General features: G+C 36.0%; 1 long non-coding RNA gene across 1 annotated transcript in view; it reads left to right on the forward strand.

The window, feature by feature from the left end:
* Positions 1–5,761, forward strand: part of LOC136828574 (uncharacterized) — a 6,159-nt gene extending 398 nt beyond the window's left edge. Inside the window, exons 2-3 of the long non-coding RNA XR_010850113.1 lie at positions 2,075–2,162; positions 5,580–5,761. This is a non-coding gene — a long non-coding RNA (uncharacterized lncRNA). The remainder of the gene's footprint in view (positions 1–2,074; positions 2,163–5,579) is intronic.
* Positions 5,762–7,500: the final 1,739 nt, after the last annotated feature.

The following is a 7,500-nucleotide window of genomic DNA, read 5'->3' on the forward strand; positions in this document are numbered from 1 at the left end:
TTGAGGTCTGAAGAAGCTTGAGCAATTTGTCAGGTATGTCGTATTGTGAATAGACTTTGCAAGATTGTAGGTGTGACGGCGTGCTTCAAGGTTTGTTGGGTTGGTCAGCGGATGCTGTTGCCAATTTTGCGTTTTGTATTTCTCAAATAGGTATTATTTCACTTATGGTCATTAATTGCTTTCAACATAAAATATAGGTTTTTCTGTTGTATTATGTGATTTGAATGATTTTGAGGTTTATTTCCATCGCAAATGAATACTTATCCTTCCCCGGCAAATGATAAACTGTATACAAAATTAATAAAATTACGACTTGTCAGAATACTGCACCCCCATCTCCATAGCTAATACGGCAAAACTGTGTTTACTGATTACAGTTTTGCCGTATTAGCTTGGAGAGGGGTGCAGTATTCTGACAAGTCATTATTAATTTTGTATATATCATTTGCCGGGGAAGGATAAGTATTCATTTGCGATGGAAATAAACCTCAAAATCATTCAAATCACATCATAATACAACAGAAAAACCTATATTTTGTTGAAAGCAATTAATGTCCATAAGTGAAATAATACCCTCAAATATTTAGATTGTGGTACAGAGCTGTGATACAGTTGTCGTATGAAAGTTTAACGTTCGTGGATTTTGTATATTCAAATATTGGTATTTTCGATTTTTTGTTTCAAATTCCTACAATAACTGTTCAAAATGTTTAGTATGTCAGGTTTTGTTGTAGATTGCCATTCAACATGGTATTTAAGACTGTTTCGAAGCCTATTTAGTAGTAAGTTGAACTAGATTGCTTTGAGTGGTAATTCTGTGCACTTTGGTTTTATACTTACAATCTTATGCAGTGCTACGGATTTTTTCATTTTAGCTTTATGCTGCAGTAGAGCAAGTCTTACGATACAATAGCGGGGTAGAACTATAGGGGAGCTCCGCGTCGCCGACGCCACTATAACTTCACTTTTTCTACAGTTTTTTGGTTGCTAATTATGAATTTACCTTTCATATTTGGCGCTCGAGTCTTATTAACCCCCGAAGTCCATCCAACAAGGGGTTTACATACGCGATCTTCACAAGACAGAGCACGGGTACGTCTGTTTCGAACGGTTCGTATCCCGTCCGGCAATTGCAATAACTTGTTAACGTATGGGTACCCAACCCCACCCCCGGGCCAGTACTAAACACGGCGAAGGGACATTCCATTTGGCCGACACCTAACAGATGCACCGCCACTATCAGAACCCCGTTTGGCCGACAACAAACAGATGCACCGCCATTATCAGAACCCCTTAGTGTAGAAAAAAGTTGAAAAAGTAAAAACAGGCGCGGAGCTAATATATAGAATTACCTAACCAATAGTCAGCCTTTGGTTCTTTCCACTTGCTAGAACATTTTGGATATGTATGTATGTATGAATATGTTGCTAGAACATTTTGGGTATGTATATATGTATATATGTATATATGTATATATGTATAAATGTATATATGTATAAATGTATAAATGTATAAATGTATAAATGTATAAATGTATAAATGTATAAATGTATAAATGTATAAATGTATATATGTATATATGTATATATGTATATATGTATATATATAAATGTATATATATAAATGTATATGTATAAATGTATAAATGTATAAATGTATAAATGTATAAATGTATAAATGTATAAATGTATAAATGTATATATGTATATATGTATATATGTATATATGTATATATGTATATATGTATATATGTATATATGTATATATGTATAAATGTATAAATGTATAAATGTATAAATGTATAAATGTATAAATGTATAAATGTATAAATGTATAAATGTATAAATGTATAAATGTATAAATGTATAAATGTATAAATGTATATATGTATATATGTATATATGTATATATGTATATATGTATATATGTATATATGTATATATGTATATATGTATATATGTATATATGTATATATGTATATATGTATATATGTATATATGTATATATGTATATATATTCTGTTCAGGGTGTCATTAAATAAACGTGCCACAATTATATATGTACTTTATTTCAGGTCAGCGTGTCGTTAAATAATCGTGCTACAATGAATTATTGAGTTGTCTTAGATGTACCGATACCTTGTGACTAAACGGAATTAATGGGTGAGTATTTCTTGTTTTTTAGTTGACTTGAGCAACCCCCCGAACATTTTTTAGCTTAGTTTTTTTGAGAGTTAAAGCTAGTAAGTTTTCACTTTTAAGTTCAGGGTTTGTTGTAATGCATTTGGTTTATTTTTTTCAGATTCAAAACCTTAGTTTTGAGAATTTTGAAAGTTTGAGTCTGTTATTGTCTGTTATTTTCTTTAAAATTGTAAAGGTTAAAATGTAACTTTTCCAGCTTTGAACATTTAAAAAGAATTGTGATTTGTTTCAGCTTCAGTACTTTTTGTTCTAAAGTATTTAATTTTTATTTTTGATTATTAGTTTAGTTATATTTTAGCATCAAAAGTTGGTGTAAATAGTGTGGAAGTTCGTTGGTTTAAATAGTGTGGAAGTTCGTTGGTTTAAATAGTGTGGAAGTTCGTTGGTTTAAATGGTGTGGAAGTTCGTTGGTTTAAATAGTGTGGAAGTTCGTTGGTTTAAATAGTGTGGAAGTTCGTTGGTTTAAATAGTGTGGAAGTTCGTTGGTTTAAATAGTGTGGAAGTTCGTTGGTTTGGTTTAAATAGTGTGGAAGTTCGTTGGTTTGGTTTAAATAGTGTGGAAGTTCGTTGGTTTGGTTTAAAGTGTGTGGAAGTTCGTTGGTTTGGTTTAAAGTGTGTGGAAGTTCGTTGGTTTGGTTTAAAGTGTGTGGAAGTTCGTTGGTTTGGTTTAAAGTGTGTGGAAGTTCGTTGGTTTGGTTTAAAGTGTGTGGAAGTTCGTTGGTTTGGTTTTTAAAGTGTGTGGAAGTTCGTTGGTTTGGTTTAAAGTGTGTGGAAGTTCGTTGGTTTGGTTTAAAGTGTGTGGAAGTTCGTTGGTTTGGTTTAAAGTGTGTGGAAGTTCGTTGGTTTGGTTTAAAGTGTGTGGAAGTTCGTTGGTTTGGTGTAAAGTGTTGAAGTTCGTTGGTTTGGTGTAAAGTGTGTGGAAGTTCGTTGGTTTGGTGTAAAGTGTGTGGAAGTTCGTTGGTTTGGTGTAAAGTGTGTGGAAGTTCGTTGGTTTGGTGTAAAGTGTGTGGAAGTTCGTTGGTTTGGTGTAAAGTGTGTGGAAGTTCGTTGGTTTGGTGTAAAGTGTGTGGAAGTTCGTTGGTTTGGTGTAAAGTGTGTGTGGAAGTTCGTTGGTTTGGTGTAAAGTGTGTGGAAGTTCGTTGGTTTGGTGTAAAGTGTGTGGAAGTTCGTTGGTTTGGTGTAAAGTGTGTGGAAGTTCGTTGGTTTGGTGTAAAGTGTGTTTTCGTTGGTTTGGTGTAAAGTGTGTGAAGTTCGTTGGTTTGGTGTAAAGTGTGTGGAAGTTCGTTGGTTTGGTGTAAAGTGTGTGGAAGTTCGTTGGTTTGGTGTAAAGTGTGTGGAAGTTCGTTGGTTTGGTGTAAAGTGTGTGGAAGTTCGTTGGTTTGGTGTAAAGTGTGTGGAAGGTAATTTTTTAAAGTTTGTAGAGTAAATCTAGTATTTTTTTTAAGTTAGTGGATTTAAACTTATTTAAATTTATACTTTTGCCTTGTGGTTTGATCTTGTAATTTCAGCTAGTTTTGTTTAGAATTGTAAAGTTTAGTTTTCTCCATTTTTGAATCTTGAAGTTTTTGAACAGTAACAATTTTTAAAGCTGAGTAATTATTTTAGCTTCAAAATTAAGTTTTGCCTGTTAAGTTTTGCCTGTTAAGTTTTGCCTGTTAAGTTTTGCCTGTTAAGTTTTGCCTGTTAAGTTTTGCCTGTTAAGTTTTGCTTGTGCATTTGAATTAAGTTTTGCTTGTGCATTTGAATTAAGTTTTGCCTGTGCATTTGAATTAAGTTTTGCCTGTGCATTTGAATTAAGTTTTGCCTGTGCATTTGAATTAAGTTTTGCCTGTGCATTTGAATTAAGTTTTGCGTGTGCATTTGAATTAAGTTTTGCGTGTGCATTTGAATTAAGTTTTGCGTGTGCATTTGAATTAAGTTTTGCGTGTGCATTTGAATTAAGTTTTGCGTGTGCATTTGAATTAAGTTTTGCGTGTGCATTTGAATTAAGTTTTGCGTGTGCATTTGAATTAAGTTATTCTTTGCCCACTTCCCAAGTCCACCTTTGTCGGGGTGGCGGTGCCACCTGCCAGGCAAAGGTGGACTTGCTTGTTGTGCATGGTGACTTGGTCACCATGCACAACAGGAAGTTCAAAAACAAGCATGGTGACTTTGTCACCATGCACAACAGGGATTTCAAACCAGTCAACTTCCAACTTAGGCTAGAACTGCAAGGTTGATAGTTTTTGTATAGCTAAGACTTCATGGAAAGTTAGATATGGAACTTGAAATATAGGATAGGTTAGAATAGGGTAAAGGACGTGCAAAGTGCTAATTTTTATAGGTGCAGGGGTTAGGATAAAGATAATAAACGTTTGTCTATCTCAAAGATGCTGGAAATGGACTGGTGTAGAAAACACAGTCAGACCTAGGGAGACATTTGGCAATGGCAAGTTATTAATAGCAGAGGGTATTACAGTACTTGAGCCCTTTGTTTGGTCATGAGTTGTAAGTTTGAATATACTAGTGCAGCTGAGAATAGGGTAGGATAACTGTATGACATAATTTTATAACTGAGAATTTCATTCCCACTAGTAAATAGGAACTAGACTGATATGTGGATCTTGACGATTTTCTAAGAGGCCTAATTTTTGGGATTTTAAAGAATTTTTGTTTACACTGATGTCGTGGACTTGTCAGGCATATTAATTTAATAGGCTGGTTAGTAGTGGAAATTGTAATTCAAATTTCGGCTGTCTTGTTAACATCGTTCCGTCAACGTGCTCAACACCCCCACCCTCTTCCCTCTTACTCTTCAAGCAAAACTTTCATGTTAGGAAATTGACAGTTCAGATTGCATTGCATATTTTCATTGACCCCTACCTTCATCCACATTTCCTCCATCGCCAAAGCTTGCTTCGGGAACCCCTTATTCTGAATTCCCCAACTTCATTTTTTGCCCCTTGGGTTTGTGCAGTTTCATTTCCCTTAAGACTGGATACTACAGGACGAAAGTTGCCCGATAGTAGTGTTTGCATTGCATGGCACCTTTCATAGTTACGTAGCATTAAAGTTAGATGCAGTTGTTTCTGTGTAAGATTGGTGCCCTATTAATTGTGTCTTAAAGGATGGCACTCTCTATCCTGTTATCTTTTTGTGAGTTTGAAGGAACAATAGTAATATATGGGATTGTTAATGTGAAAGTTAATGGCTTTGAAGTTGTAACAACACATGGGGTTGTTAATGGGAAAGTTTACTTATACGATATAGTATTAATTATAATAACCTTAGAATAGCTGCTGGGACTAACTGAACAGGCTATTTTCAATTTGAGAGGGTAGGTTATGTCATGGAAACTGTATATTCTAAAACCGAGCAAACTACTTTTCTTATGCACAGGCTCTTGGTGTAGCTGCGGCAGACCATAACATCGACAATAATACTAATGGAAAGCAACGCTCTTCGTTAAGACTGAATATCCTGTGAGGATTCACAGTTCTCTGAATTCGGTTACCCAGAAAAATAGATGCTGTTCTCTACCTACTATTCATTTTTTTAATATGACTACTTTGGATATGTAACAGTATTTCTTTAACCCCAAAATGTCACGTGATGATGTAGACTTTGTAATGCTCCTTGAAAGACAAAGCATGTCCTATAAAATCAAAGCAGTGGTGGTTACTCTGATTGGTTGGTTAAAAGTAAGATGGGGAAATTGATACAAGAAATGAAGTAACTGAAATAATGGTTTTTAATTGAGGAGATTCTAGTTTATTAACCTCGAATTTTGGTGTTTACTTGCAATAGATGCAGATTTAAACTTCTGTTCAGCAAAGTGATATTGAATTTTTACCCGTCTGACAGGAATAATCAATGTTAAGATCATTCCTTATGATCTGGAGATCGCATTTGGCTGAGAACACTTGTAAAGGTTACTAGAGTGATAATAGTTGGAAGTGAAAGTTCACTTTGTCATGAGATACCGCAAAGAAAGTATTTTAAGGATCTTACGATGTTGAATGGAGTCCAAATTCCTATGTAAAGGTTATAATTAGTTTGTACAACAAGTAAGCAGGCAGCAAATTTTCAGTAGTGATATTGTAATTTGTCTCGAGAGCAGTTATCGCTTATGCCTATAAATTGAAGTTGCTGTGACTGTCAATGGTTACTACAACACAGGCTTTAGCGCTGGACTTGCATCAGTTAAGTGAGGCGATAAAAGTTAAGTATATCTTAGTTTAACCAGACCACTGAGCTGATTAACAGCTCTCCTAGGACTGGCCCGAAGGATTAGATTTATTTTTACGTGGTTAAGAACCAATTGGTTACCTAGCAACGGGACCTACGGCTTATTGTGGAATCCGAACCACATTATAGCGAGAAATGAATTTCAATCGCCAGAAACAAATTCCTCTTGTTCTTCACTGGCTGGTCGGAGATTCGAACTCACGACAGAGTGGTAGTTGAGAACGGAACCCGCTCACCCAGCGAGGAACTAGTGAGGCGATAGAAATGCAGGATTTTTGCATAATGCATTGTGTAATTAGTTGGTGGCCTTGTCTCTGGCTCTAAAGTTTTTGAGTGTTAAAATTGCTCAAAGGATTTCGTGAGGATGGGGTTTGTGCTTTTGGTCCTTAGTTTTGCAAATCTCTTGGTTATACTCGAGCCCTATCCACACTATCGAGCATGCTCTACGGGCAAACCGTGCTACCAGATCACGATAGGTAGTGAGAATGAGGGCTGATGACGTCAGAAGCGAGAAAACCACAGGCAGTGATCTGACAACAAACAGTGCTACCAGATGTAGTTTGGCCCACAATATCTACTTCACTGGGCAAAGACCTTTACCAGTCGAATCAGTTTCTGGTGTTTCCTTGAAGCTCACTCACAGCCAATTGCCCGCTCGCTTCTGACGTCACCTTCGTGCCTGCCACTCGCCCGCCTTGCTTATGTATTGGAACGGGATCTGGTATCACTGTTTGACCGTCGAGCATGCTCGATAGTGTGGACAGGGCATTAGTCTTAGGATTGCGAGTAAATTGGGTTCGCTTTGGAACTGAGAGCACCAGGACAAAAACTTAGAAAATCGGTCTTCCTTTTATCCTGGCTACGATCCGCAAACTTCGGATAGCTAACTAAGGTTAGTCACCTAATTCTGGGTTTACATCTGGTTTTTGTTGTTTGTGCACCGCCACGAAACTTATTCTTCAATATTGTCTATATAAAAGAGAAAATAAAAGGAACGTTTTTGTCGGTTTGTTTGAGGTAATTCCTTCCATGGCCGAGTAATGAATAACTAATGATAACTAATGTCAATTAT

This window comes from Macrobrachium rosenbergii, chromosome 43 (genome assembly GCF_040412425.1).
Source record: "Macrobrachium rosenbergii isolate ZJJX-2024 chromosome 43, ASM4041242v1, whole genome shotgun sequence".
In the NCBI taxonomy this organism is placed as follows: Eukaryota; Metazoa; Arthropoda; class Malacostraca; order Decapoda; family Palaemonidae; genus Macrobrachium; species Macrobrachium rosenbergii.